General features: G+C 37.9%; 1 pseudogene; it reads left to right on the plus strand.

Annotated features, from left to right (window-relative positions):
• The first annotated feature begins 930 nt into the window (after window positions 1-930).
• Window positions 931-14645, plus strand: part of LOC143390071 (zinc finger CCHC domain-containing protein 2 pseudogene) — a 30428-nt pseudogene continuing 16713 nt past the window's right edge.

A 14645-nucleotide genomic window follows, 5' to 3' on the forward strand; every position in this document is an offset into this window, starting at 1 on the left:
ATTTTTTGATACCTAAAATTTGGCTTTGTGAAAACCTTTTACAGCTTTGGAAATATAGGAAAGAAATTATTTTAACCTTCTCCTTATTTTTTCTTTCAAAATCCTGGCAACAAGCCAGTGACCTCTGTAACATTTATGGAAGTGCTTATTAATATTTTTGACAGTTTCAAGTGATAAAAGTATAAACTACATTAAGCACAGTTGTAAAATTTGACAATCTGAGAAAAGAGCTTGCCTCTGACATGCAACCATACAAGCAATATTCAAGGAGAAAAAGAGAATAGTGGCAGAAACATATTTTTTTTTCCTAAGCAAGATGTACAATATTTTCTAGCACATCTATCATTTGGAAATTTGTTTTAGATTTTGAATATAGATGTGGAATAAATCTAAAAAACATTTTTTTTTGTGTGTGTGTATAGCTTGGATGAAGGACAAGAGTTTATTATTCTCCATGCTCATGTTATTCCAGCAACATTTTTAAAAATACCATCTTGCCCTATGTAATAGAAGACATTATCTTAGATGTAAAATAAGAAAATATATAGTAATCCTCTTCCTCTTGATTTCCCTGGTCCTGTTGCAGCCAGGGGCAACCTCTGAAGAAGGGCCTCAGCTCAGGGACAGAGTAAGAGGACTCAAAGTAAAGATTGTTTCATTTTCGGGGAAACGATGGGAGATACCCTGGAACACTGTGGAGCTCTACCCTTTGGATCCCTAACTTGTCCTTCTCTTGGACCCCAGGTCCCTCCAGGGTCTAGTCAGCCCCTGCCCATGCTGCACTGAGCTGGCCTCCAGTCTTTCTGGAACCCCAGCTCAGCGGCCCTTCCTAGGAGACCCAAGGTCCCCAGGGACCTCACCCGCCCAGTTGGCGCCTCACCTCAGAGGGAAGCACTGCCTCAAGAAGCCCCAGGATGCTGTCGTCGACCTATGGGTTACCCAGGCGCAGCAGCCAGAGACGCCAACTTCCCGAGGCGGCAGGAGCTTGGTGTGGGTCTCGCCAGCCCAGGAGCACGAGGCGACCCTCAGAAAGGCGGGAGAGATGCAGCAATGGCTGCTGGAGGGCTCTGTACTGAGAGCTGGAGCAGGCTGTGAGGGGCCCCACCTGGTAGGAGAGCGTTATCTGCCACTCTCTTCTGCTTTGCTTATTCATGAGACTGAGCTCCGCCTCATTTCCTTAAAGCCCAGAGCAAAAAATACATTGACCATGAGAAAGCATCGCCCGCCCAGGAAGGCTGGGCAGATTATTCACGAGGAAGCTTCGCTGGCCCAAGAAGTCCAGTTTATTTTTCATGAGGAAGCATCGCCCCACCTAGGAAGGCGGGGCTGATTATTCATGAACTAAGAGGCAATTTTGGAAAAGGCTCAGGAACCAGGGCAACAGGGTGAGAGGGAGGCTTTGACGGCTGAGGTGAGCACTGTCCTAGGCCTTGCCTCCAGAGAAAGGGCACTTGGGCCCTGTTAGTCCAGAGCTCTTCATGTTGAAATTTTGTTCTTCTTGAAAATGGAAGTTCAATTTTAAAGTTTTCCCGGAGGTTCCTAAATTTTCCGAGGACAAGCGGAAATGCAGGGTTGAGCAGGCGACAGAGGGGAGGCCATGGGTGACCCCCCGAATTTCCACCAGGAAAAATTCCAAACCTTACAGAAAGGAGACAGAGAAAGAAATAAAAACGTGCTGAAACCCCTGCATCTGGCTGTCTAGAAGCTTAAGGTTCAGTTTGGAGGCACTTCAGGGAGGGGCTTGGGTTAGGACCCTGCAGCCATCATTAGCCTCCAGGCAGCCACAGGCTGTGCCCTGGGCCAAGGCGCCTGTGGAGTTTTGGGGGTCTTCTTCCACCTATCAGGTTCTCTCTGACATTGGCAGGTTCCCCCTGTAATGACTGCCTGGTGCAGACCAGGAAATGAATGAGGTGGCCCCCAGTCTCCTGGGATGGCCTGCACTCCTCTCTCACCTTATGGAGGGTTTGCCCCTTAATTTATGTAGACTTCAGTCCTCCCAACAGGCCAAGGTGGCCAGTGTCCTGGACCTCAACACTGGCCAGTCACCAAAATGTGACAGTGGCTGTGCTCACCTGGTGAAAAGGAAGGAAAAACTGGTTGTTGCCCCTGAAAGGGCTTAAATCTCATTAGTGTGAGACTCATCTGTTGGCTATTGTTCAGTTGATAGGAGATATTCCTGTAAGAACTATGGTTTTAGAAGTTTGATGAAAATGTATATAAATTCTTAGTATTAAAAAAGTAATCATTAGTCTATTAAGTATGACTTTTTGGACAAACTTAAGAGATTGTGGGTTTTGCTTCACTTGGAATGGAGGGCAAAAAATGGTTTACTTCTCAATTAAAAAAAACAACAGCGGGCTAATCTTTGTATAGGACTCACAAACTGAAGGGTAAAATAGTAATTTTGCCATGATTATAAAATAGAGAGTTTGAGGTGGAGGTCAAGAGGTAAGGCTTTTTTTTTTTTCCAAAAAAAAATCACAGAAATCTTTATTCTCAAGATCATCAATCTTCATCACAGAGAAAACATATCAAACAAGAGTGAATAATATGGATACCCTGTAGAGTTTCACATGTTTGTGGATCCAGTATGTAAAGAAATGTATAAGCAAAAAGCATTATAGAGTTCTGTTCCTAAAGTCCCTAGTTGTGAAATATATTTTTAGTTTTTAGATAATGAATCAGAACAAGGGGACACAATACATTTCAGAGCTATTCTCTGAGAAGGAGTGAACTCTAGACTCATACTTCCTGGAGCTGTCAGCTTGTGAGCTTTCAAAATTAAGCAGGGCTTGTACTTTAGTAGGAAATCTCCACAAAACACCTGCTTAAAGGAAGAAACAATAGTAGCAACCAAATACTAGAGGTTGAAGGGGCCTGGTTATATTGAGAAATAATTTGGTTCTTTTTCTTGAAACAAGTTCATCCTGAAACATCAGAAAGAGACAAAACCATGTTTAGACACAAGTAAGTAAGCAAGCCCAATACCTAAGGAGGTACTGATCAATGCATCATATTAGATGAAGTGAAAGAAAAAGGGAACTTTTATTATGGGAAGTCAGTCTACAAAAATTCCTACATTGTAAATCAAACCCCTTGTGTTTTAATTCTCACTTCTGTCACTCTATGTCTGACAACCCCTGGGTCAGTCCAAAATTTTGGGAGATCTAAATTTTCTCACCTAGAAAATTAAGATATTTGGACTAGATGCCATATAAAGTTTCTCCTACCTCTAAAATTTTGTCATCTTTTCCTAGACCACAAATTCTTTCTTTCTATACTGCTTCTGCATTGGTTCAGCAAATATTTATGGAGCCCCTATTTTGTTCCCGTACTGTGACACAATGGGTCACATCTTATATAATTTATAAGAACTGTTTAAAATAGGCAAATTCATAGAGATGAAAGGTAAATTAGTAGTTGCTAGGGCCTGAGAGTAGAAGACAGCGAGAGGGATGACTAATGGGACTGGAATTTCTTTTAGGAGTGATACAAAGATCCTGGAAATTGGTAGTGGTGATGGTTGAATGGTAATGAATGATATATATATATATATATATATATATATATATATATATATATATATATATATTGCTCTTGCTTTACTTCATGGTGTATGATCAGTATAAAAAGACAATTGTGATAGAGTATATTTTGCAATGGGCACATAATCTGGCCTTGATTGTGTTGACAGTGAGAGTCAGGAAAGCATTACCTGAGAAAATTATACTAAGCCTTCTCCAAGTCTGATTCCATGTCAGTGTCCCCTGACATTCTCTATTGCCCCCCATGAGTTTGTGCAACTTTCCCCTCTCACCCAGCTTCTCAGAAACCCCCCATTCTGTTTTGCTCTGCATTTTTCATGTTCATAGAAATTGCAAGTTGAAATAGAATTTATTTTTTCAAAATTTACTTTTGACTGGAATGTAAGCTTTTCTAAGGGAGAGGCTTTCTTAGGTCCTGAGCATATATTACTTGGATAATGAATGAAAACACAGGGCAACACTACTTTTTATTTATTTATACAAAATCCTGGGGGCCACTCAGGCTGCTGGGTTGCAGCCATGCTCCCAGTCACCATGAGAGGAAACACAAGCAGCTGCATCTGAACAGCCAAGGATTGCAGAAGAGGGGGTCAAGGCTTCAGGTGAATGAGGGAAGGACTGCATGTGAGAGGGAACAGAGGATTGTCAGGGAAAGGTACACAGCAGCAGAACACCCTAGTTTCCCCATGATGCTTGAGGGAATGGGAAGCATGTTCATCTTGCAACAATCTCCCCTTCTACAGTGAGTTATTTGTCAGTATTTTATTTGCCTCACATTTTAAAAGCTAAAGAAAAAGAAATGGAGATCAATATTCATAAACTAATTCAATATTGTTCTCAAAGTTGGATAATACATTTGTACAGATAACCCTAAGTTAGCCAGAACTTCTTGGAACATGATTCTTTTGTCTGTTGTTCAAATTACTGCATTGAGAAGAATGAGCAGCTGCTTTACCATCTAGGTGTGTTCCTACCTCTCAGCATCCCTGTAGGTGACAGGTTTCCTCATTATACAGGTGAGCCCTCAGGCTTATCTGTCATCATTTGCCAAGTGTGTGGCTAGTGCAATCAAACTTCAGACCCCATTCTCTGCTTTGCTTCTTATAGCAAAATAACTTGTGATTGGCTAAACCATAAACATTAAATAAGAAACATAAAGAAATGTTTTAATAATATACTGATACAAAATCCAGAACCAAGAAATTGAAGTTTGAATACATAACATTAAAACACACCTGTATTCCTCATCTTAGTTCTCCACGTTTGACTAAATATCATATTTAAAGTACATGGTGTGTAGCAAATGCCAATAATTGAAGTCTGCTGTTTTTTTTTTTTTCCACCGAAAATGAGTTTGATTGTTGGATGTGTTAGGAGCAGATTAGAAATTTTATATATAGAATATAGTGAAATAGTCTTTATCCTATAGAAATACAGACTCTTAATACTGTGTAAGAGCACAATAAACTGAGAACAATAGCTTCGAGAAATAACATTTTAAATAAAACCACTTTTGTAAGCCATGCAATTGACTCTTGGCCATTCAGGGAAACAGGATTTACAGATATCTTTAACAATGCATTATTTGAACTTTCATTCAGATATTGCCTTTGTGAAATATCTAAATAAATCCTAGAAGGTAATGAAATCCTTTTCCACTTTTTCTGCATAGAAAGATCAGTCCCTCTCTACCAAAAGCAAATTGTCTAGATTTTTTTTTTCTTTATTCATGTGGCACTTCCTGATGGCCACTAGAGGGCAGCCGGCAGGGCCCGAATGGGTGGGTATTTGGACATGATACTCATTGGGTCCACTGTTTTGAGCACACAGTTATAATGGGTATAGACATGGATACATTTCCATGAAGATGACTATTATCTGACAAGCATTCAGTTCTTTCAAATTCCAGACTGACTATTTTAGAAAGGAGTCAAATCAAGCTGTAATGTATCTAAGAGCAAGTCTTCTGATTGTCTGAGAAGCCTACAAGTACTGGCTGACAAAGTTTTATATTAGGAAAACCTAGCCAAAAAAAAAAAAAAAACAGTATCTAAAATAATTTTGAATCTCTGTAGAAGTTGGCACAGATAAAAATATATAGATCATTTTCATAAATGTTAAAAACATTCCGAACCAGACTCACTTCTTCATAGGAAACAAAACCAAAAAACAAAAGAAAACAATGGTCACTGCAAAGTGCGGTTTCCCCTGATTCTAAATATAGCTCCCGTTATGAATGTCCATTCCTAAGGGATTTCTGGAGCTTGGACGGAATAGATATAAATTGTAGCTTTTGATTTAGTTGTTAGAGGAAAGGGCAAGAAAAAGAAAGGAGTAGGAGGTACAGACACACATTAGATTTTAAGTCTCTGCCTCCCAAATGCCAGCCTCTACCAGTTATTATTTTAGTTGTTTTTTTTCTTTTAAAAGACAAAATACCACATTTTACTGAATTAATTAAAAAACCCACAAACGAATAGTGCTGGTTGAACCATTTAAATTTTTCTGAACCCACAACACTTTGAGAGGATGCATAAGAAGTGTACATTGTCTCTCAATGGTTTCCTTTCTCAGTCATGAGCATTGCTTTAGTTCAATGTTCTCATGGTTACTAAGATAATTTTTTTGCAGGGCATTCAGTTCAGTGTCCCCACTGAAAGTTATGAAAACAAAAATTTTTGTGACTTTTGAAATGCCAATTTTTGATAGTTGTTAGATTGTAGAAACAGATGAACATTTTCAAAAAACAATTAAAAAGAAAAAAATGGAGTTTATTTTTTTTAGCAGATGAAAAAATCCTCACAATAGATAAGATATGAAAATTGAGCGGTTTCCTGACTATTTCATGAATATCTTTAAAATTATATGGGCATAATACATACAATTTTGCACAGGCTGAAATAATTGGGATCAGTAGCTGATTCTTGAAATTCCCTATTGCTTCAAGCTCATCTTGAAATCTTTTAAGTTTTAAGAGAACACTGTTATTTCTAACATACATCTCTTATGTTGGTAAATAATGTAATCTACATTTTCAAATGTCTAACTGTAAAAGGGTCTTATATTTAGTAAGGAAGGTTTGATAACCTATATTTTAAGTAACAAAACCATTCAAAGCTTCTTGCCTAAATCGCTCATGGGGTATGTGGTTCTGAATGGCTAACATTTAGACTCCCTTACAAATTGACTTCTCACATTCACATTATAATGGACATAGGAAATTCTGCTTCAAAACTTTTTCTCTGTTACTTTTTGTGATATGATAAATTCTCAACTCATCAACATTTTAATCAACCCTCTCCTCTCTGTGACTTACTCATGTTACCAAAGCTATCCTCTGTCATTCATATACCTCACACTTTGAGCTTTTTATATTCATCTTCAAATGCACTGTCATGACCCCATGCTATTGCACTTGGCAATTCTCCTGCCTAGACCAGTGGTTCTCAACCACGGTGATTGTGTTCTGCCAGGGGACAATTTTGTTGTCACAACTAAGGAATAATTCTGACCTCTAATATATTAAGGCCAGAAATTATGCAGAACATGCAATAGGACATGTCCCCACAACAAAGAATTATGTAGCAAAAAATGTCAATAGTTCTCTGGTTGAGAAACCCTGGCCAGAATATCCTTCCTTCATTCTGAGCCTGCCGAACAAGCAGCTTCAAAGTCATTTTGTTAGTGACTTCTGAAAATCCTTGAGGCAGAGCTCTCCAGTCCTCAAGAGTGTGATACTGCAATGCATCTCTATCACGCTTTCTAGTTTATATTGCTGTTATCATATTTCATACTGTCCTTTCCCCACCATGCTTGTGTGTGTTGTGAGCACATACTTATACACTTCCATCCCCAGGGCTCTGTTTTTGTCTCATCAGTATGTAGCACAGTGTCTTGCTGGGAGCCATCAGCCAAGTAGGTATGACAATTTCCTTGCCAGCTACTCCCATGCTGTCTAGTGGAAGGACTCCTGAAAGGTGACCTTGCTCAAGGACCAGGGTGGGTCCGTGTTTAGGGTGTCCCCAGTTTAGCATAATAGGAGATTAGGGTGTTCCCCCTTTAGAATAGGGCGGTTTAGCATAATAGGAGATTAGGGTGTTCCCCCTTTAGAATAGGGCGGTTTAGCATAATAGGAGATTAGGGTGTTCCCCCTTTAGAATAGGGCATATCCTGCTGCCTGAGTTCCTCTTGAGTTCTTAGGGTCAGACAATATATTTGGGAGACAGAAGCCCAGGAGTGGGGGATTTGGGCAGAGAATGTGGATTCCCCCAGAAGGTGTTTGTAGACAGCCGGTGTGAGTTCGGGAATAAAGAATTGCTGTTTGAATCTACAAGCTGTGCGGTGTCTCGTGATTTGTGCTCAGCCAGAGACTGCGGCATCTACAGACAGCAAGCAAGTCATGGATGATTTGACTTTGTGGATGGATGAGTGAATGGAGAAAAAACCTTCAGCCTTGTATTACCTTAGAAAACTCATTCCAGGTTAGGGTAAAATCATCTTCTTATTTACATGGGTAACTATAATTATTTATTAAACCATACTGAGAGCACAAACTAGCTATTTTTCAAACCACAGTGATGCATCCACCATCTTCCCAATTCTCCCATATCCTCATAATTCTATACTATGAGTCATTTCCTATTTATCCTTATTTTTTCAAAGCTTTATTTATTTATGAGAGCAGTACCATGAATGAAAAACTGCTTTCACATGCCATAAATATAACTGTAAAGAATAAACATAATAAATTTTTGGATATTTGGATTCTGGTATCTGTACTTGATGGAGTAGCATCTAAAAGACTTGAGGGCTTTGCTTCCTACAGGGTCCTCTACTTGTATCAACCAAAATCATTTTACGTGTGGAGTACATTTTAAAAAACACTGATCTGGATTGAAATCAGTGAAATAGGAGGTTAAAGACATTCAGTTATTCCCTTGACAAAGATTTGCTGAACTTCTATTATATGGCAGGCAATGCTGTATTTACTTGGATACAATAGTAAATAAAATCAGATTATGGTCTTGGTGTTATGAAGTGACAGCAACTGGAATGAATCACAGCACCAAATACACTATGCAATTATACTCAGGGTAGAAAGAAGTGATGCAGGGAGTCTTTATTTTTCATTCTTTTTTAATGGTTCAGTTTTAAAACTCTATTTTTTAGAAAAGGTGGTACATTCATATGGTATGATATTTTAAAAGAATAAATAGGTATATAATGAAAAACAAGCACCTTTACCTCCTCAGTTTTGTAGCTCTTCAGGTCGCCATTGATGTCAATTTCTTAAAATTTTTTTAAAATATTTTTTTTAGTTGTAGATGAACAGAGAGCCTTTATTTATTTGTTTGTTTCTTTCTTTCTTTATCTTGTATGTGGTGCTGAGGATTGAAGCCACAACCCCAGCTCCTTCTTAAGAATTTTTAATAGGAGTGTCCCAACCAGTCCTCAAAGCTTGAAGGAAGGAAGGAATACAGGAAATGTGCATGGTGAAACTGAGAAAATCATGATGTCTGAACAGATTTGTATTAGCTAGTAGATGTATACGGTAAAGGCAATTAGACCACAACCTCAGAAGACAAGGAGAAAACACTAGTTACATGAAATAAAGAATTCACCACAAAACAAACAAACAAACAAACAAACAAACAAAAACAGTGCCCTCAGGGCAGAACAAGGAGTTGAGGGCACAGTTAAAAAAATAATAGGCTTGGAAAACAGGAAGTGTCATTCCTTCTTTGCCATGAGAAACATTCTGTCTTCATGCGTGGAAACAGGAAAAATGTCATTAAGATGTACTGGACACTGCTGAATGCTTCCTGCATCACTTTGCACAATCTTCAGAGACACCCCATGATACACCTGGAGTTGTGATCTCCATTTACAAATGCGGAAGCTGAGGTTAGAGGCTAATGAAGGTCAAATAGGCTGGAACGGGCTGAGCCAGAATTCAATCGTGGTGAAACAGTCAGTCATGGACCATCTGTGCAAAAAGGGCAGGCAACAAGAATAAAGACACAAGGCTGGGGAAAGAAAGAAAATGCCAGGAAAAGCCACCCCTAGTAATATGTCCAATGGAGATAAAAAGCTGAAGACTGGATAATGTGGTAGTGAAGCTTTAGGTTTGGAGACACTAAGAAACAAATGATTTCTTTCTTTCTTTCTTTCTTTCTTTCTTTCTTTCTTTCTTTCTTTCTTTCTTTCTTTCTTTCTTTCTTCTTTCTTTCTTTCTTTTTTTAAACTCAACAGATTAAAGAAAAATCAAAGGCTGAATCTCAGTAAGCATTTCAGAGATTAGGGCCTTCCATCCCTTAAAGGTGTCATATACCCTGGGAGAATGACAACTAAAATGATTTTTGACAAAAAGTAAACTGTGAATTCTAATAGAAATAAAAGAATTTCAAGCCTGTGTGAGGTCTCAAAAAGTCAAAGCGATTTATCCCTGGCCTCAGGCAGAAATTACCATAAACCATCCAAGATAGATGCTTTTTCTATGTTAAGTGACTTTTCAAAATTGAAGGTTTTCTATAATTTTCCCTAGTAACTCACTGTTGTGTTTAATAATTTCAATGCGAAAAGATGATTTTGCATATTGTATCTAATCCTCAGTTCTGTAGTATGGAATTCATTTCTGCATTAGTGTCTCCAAAGGACAGTGAATGGCCTCTCTCTGGTCACTGGAAGATGGATTTACCCATGATTATGGCCTAACTTTAAGCTTTCAACCTTTAAACTAAATACAGTCTCTGATTTTTAAACGTGGTTGCTCTACTGTAGAAAAACTATCTTTAGTTCTCCATGCCTCTCTCTTGCCATAAAACAGCCAGGCTAAGTGTGATAGGAGCCTTACAGATGAAAATACAATGATGCCCCATTTCTGAATCTTATAATGACAATGTGAATGAAAGAGAAATATTAGGATTGTGAACAGAGCTAAATCGACTTGCTATGTGAGCAACCTGGCATTCAAGAGAGAATATTGAAAAATACCCTGTAATCTCATATAAAATATGGCACCCACGCTGAGTTTATTGGCATATAAGAATAGTATTTCATTCAGTAATGGAAGAGGTGAAAAGACATACATATTCCAAATATCATTGATCTAAAAGTACTACTGCAAATCCAAATTCAATTCAATCATCTCTGATGCAAAACTTTCCTAGAAAATGGTTCCACTTGCAGCCAGAAGTTAATAGGTACAATGTCACAGGCATATCCCTAACTCCTAAGTTAAGCTTGCAGCTGAGTTGTGAATAAAGTAATCTTGATTGGCTCATTTTACTTTATTATACAGCTTCTAGCACTATCTTGTGTATATAATTAATTACAATAGCAGTGTTTTCTTCGATCCGATTCAAGTGAATGCTCCTATAGCAAATAAATCATCAAAAAATCCCAACTTCTAAAATCCCTGTCAATAATATTTATTGTGGTGAGTATAATGTGTTTTTTTAACATATATAATCAGATATCTCATTACAGTAAAAGCTGGCTCAGCCAGAAATGTAGGAAGCACGAATCTCTATGAGTTGGTACTTTGATAATTCACTCACATGATGATGATTATGGATGGTTGAAAAAAATGACCTTGAGAACCAGTAAGAAAATGGTTAGGATAGAAGAGAGAAAGGACATAAAAGTTTCATTAGAGCGAGCCATTTCAGGAAAGTGTACAAGCAGAACTGGAATCAGAATGTGGGGAATTGGAAGGTCCAAGACAGGGGCAAAGGAAAAACTTCCTGGCAGAAGAAATCACATAAAGAAAAACACAGAGGTGCATAAGAACACAGTAGGCTCAGACTGCCACCCTGAGAAAGCTCACGTGGAAACCTACCCAATCACTATTTGTCCTCAGATTGTGATATATCATGGTATTTCAATGCCTTCATCAGTGTATGTCTTTTCAACAAAATATGCCAGAAGTATGCTTCTCTGAACTTATGTCTTTAAATGTTAGTAGAATTAATGCAGTTACTAGTACTCAAATCTGGTGAATAAATTAATCTTAGGGTTAAGGGGCAAGTGCCAATAAAAGACAAAATCAATTTGTACTAAATAAGGCTATCCAGAGGGATACCAAAATCTAATCATATACATGATATTTGCAGCTTCTTAAAAATATCAATGTTAAAAATTATTTAATTCTCTGATATAAGGGGGGGTGACTCAAAATGGGATAGGGAGGAAGAGCGTGAGAAAAAGACTACCACTAAATGGGGAAGAGAGGTGGGAGGAAAAAATAGGGAGAAGAGGAGATACACAGAAAATGGAAGGAGAACCTCATTGTTATACAGAATACATATATGATGTTGTAATGAGAAAAAATTTTTAAAAAAGTGTGTCACATTAGATTGGATAGAGAGAAAGGAGGGGAGGAGTAGGGAGGATAGGAATGGCAGCAGAAGAGAACAGACAATTTGATTGATGTATGTACATTCCATGAATGTATTATATGTCAAAATGCATTCTAATGTAATGTATGACTAAAAAAATAAATAAAAATTAAAAAAGTTAAACCTATTTGCAATTTTCAAAAATAAAAAAAAAATATTTAAGTTTATGCATACATTATTTGGCAATGATATTTAATTCAGTTTCCCACAAAAGCCTTTGACAATATAATTGAACAACCCAGAGAGATGGCACATGTGCCACTCTTATAATCCCAGCAATTTGAGAGGCTGAGGCAGGAGTTCAGAGCCAGCCTCAGAAACTTAGTGAAGCCCTAGGTAATTTAAGAGACACTCTGTCTCAAAATACAAAATAAAAAGGGCTAGAGATGTGGTTAAGGGATAATCACCCCTGGGTTCAATCCCTAGTACACCCCCAAAAAAACACAAAAAACCTGATGAAATGCCCAAGAATTTAAAAAATTTGGTAGTAGAGAGTGTTGGCATAACTTAATTATCACATTAGACATTGTGCAGGGTGCCAATGATTTATCAAGTATATAATTTAACCAATATGAAGTTCAGTTATAAATCTGCATGGCAAATCTATTAATGAAAATTAGCATGTGAATATATTATTACCAAAAATTTGTCATGTGGGCAGTAAGAGGCATGTTTTTTCCATTTTCATCCTATAATTTTTCCTATGATACCTAAAAGCATACGAATGAAAGAAAATGACACTAAAAGCCTCGTGTGATTTCTCCTTTTCTTGCTTATATGATGGTGCTGGTTATATAGCATTTCCTGAAACCATCTTCAAATTTTTATCTTCAAACTTACCAGGTTTGATCCCTCAGGAACGGTCCCATTCCACACCTGGTGCAAGAACTCAGGTCTGTTATCATTCATGTCAATAACATTGATGACAATGTCAATGGGGTTCTCCACTTGGTTGCCATTAATATCTATTACATGTGCCCTCAACTGCAAAAGTAATTAAAAACAAATGTACTTAACATATTTGTCCATGAGAACACATATTACACAATCACAATGCTACTAACATAGCAAGAATGGACAGACAGAAGCTATTGGAAAATAGCTAAAGCTATGCTAAGCCTCAGGCTAGCATCATTCTGAATGGAGAGGAACTGAAGGCATTCCCTCTAAAATCTGGAACAAGACAGGGATGCCCTCTCTCACCACTTCTGTTCAACATAGTTCTCGAGTCACTGGCCAGAGCAATTAGACAGATGAAAGAAATTAAAGGCTTAAAAAAGGAAAAGAAGAACTCAAATTATCACTATTTACAGATGATATGATTCTATACCTAGCAGACCCAAAAAGGTCTACAAAGAAACTATTAGAGCTAATAAATGAATTCAGCAAAGTGGCAGGATATAAAATCAACATGCATAAATCAAAGGCATTCCTGTATATCAGCAACAAATCCTCTGAAATGGAAATGAGGACAACCACTCCATTCACAATATCCTCAAAAAAAAAAAATACTTGGGAATCAACCTAACAAAAGAGGTGAAAGACTTATACAATGAAAACTAGAGAACCCTAAACAGAGAAATAGAAGAAGATCTTAGAAGATGAAAAAATATACCCTGTTCATGGATAGGTAGAACTAATATCATCAAAATATTACCAAAAGTTCTCTATAGGTTTAATGCAATGCCAATAAAAATCCCGACGGCATTTCTTGTAGAAATAGAGAAAGCAATCATGAAATTCATATGGAAAAATAAAAGACGCAGAATAGCAAAAACAATGCTAAGCAGAAAGTGTGAATCAGGCGGTATAGCTATACCAGACTTCAAACTATACTACAGAGCAATAGTAACAAAAACATCATGGTACTGGTACCAAAACAGGTGGGTGGACCAATGGTACAGAATAGAGGACACAGAAACCAATCCACAAAATTACAACTATCTTATATTTGATAAAGGGGCTAAAAGCATGCAATGGAGGAAGGATAGCATCTTCAACAAATGGTGCTGGGAAAACTGGAAATCCATATGCAACAAAATGAAACTGAATCCCTTTCTCTCGCCATGCACAAAAGTTAACTCAAAGTGGATCAAGGAACTTGATATCAAATCAGAGACACGGCGTCTGATAGAAGAAAACGTTGGCTATGATCTACATACTGTGGGGTCGGGCTCCAAATTCCTCAATAGGACACCCATAGCACAAGAGTTAATAACTAGAATCAACAAATGGGACTTACTCAAACTAAAAAGTTTTTTCTCAGCAAAAGAAACGATAAGAGAGTTAAATAGGGAGTCTACGTCCTGGGAACAAATCTTTACTCCTCACACTTCAGACAGAGCCCTAATATCCAGAATATACAAAGAACTAAAAAAATTAGACAATAAGATAACAAATAACCCAATCAACAAATGGGGCAAGGACCTGAGCAGACATTTCTCAGAGGAGGACATACAATCAATCAACAAGTACATGAAAAAATGCTCACCATCTCTAGCAGTCAGAGAAATGCAAATCAAAACCACCCTAAGATACCATCTCACTCCAGTAAGATTTTCAGCCATTAGGAAGTCAAACAACAACAAGTGCTGGCGAGGATGTGGGGAAAAGGGTTCACTTGTACATTGCTGGTGGGACTGCAAATTGGTGTGGCCAATTTGGAAAGCAGCATGGAGATTTCTTGGACAGCTTGGAATGG

The sequence above is a fragment of the Callospermophilus lateralis genome, unplaced genomic scaffold (genome assembly GCF_048772815.1).
Source record: "Callospermophilus lateralis isolate mCalLat2 unplaced genomic scaffold, mCalLat2.hap1 Scaffold_89, whole genome shotgun sequence".
In the NCBI taxonomy this organism is placed as follows: Eukaryota; Metazoa; Chordata; class Mammalia; order Rodentia; family Sciuridae; genus Callospermophilus; species Callospermophilus lateralis.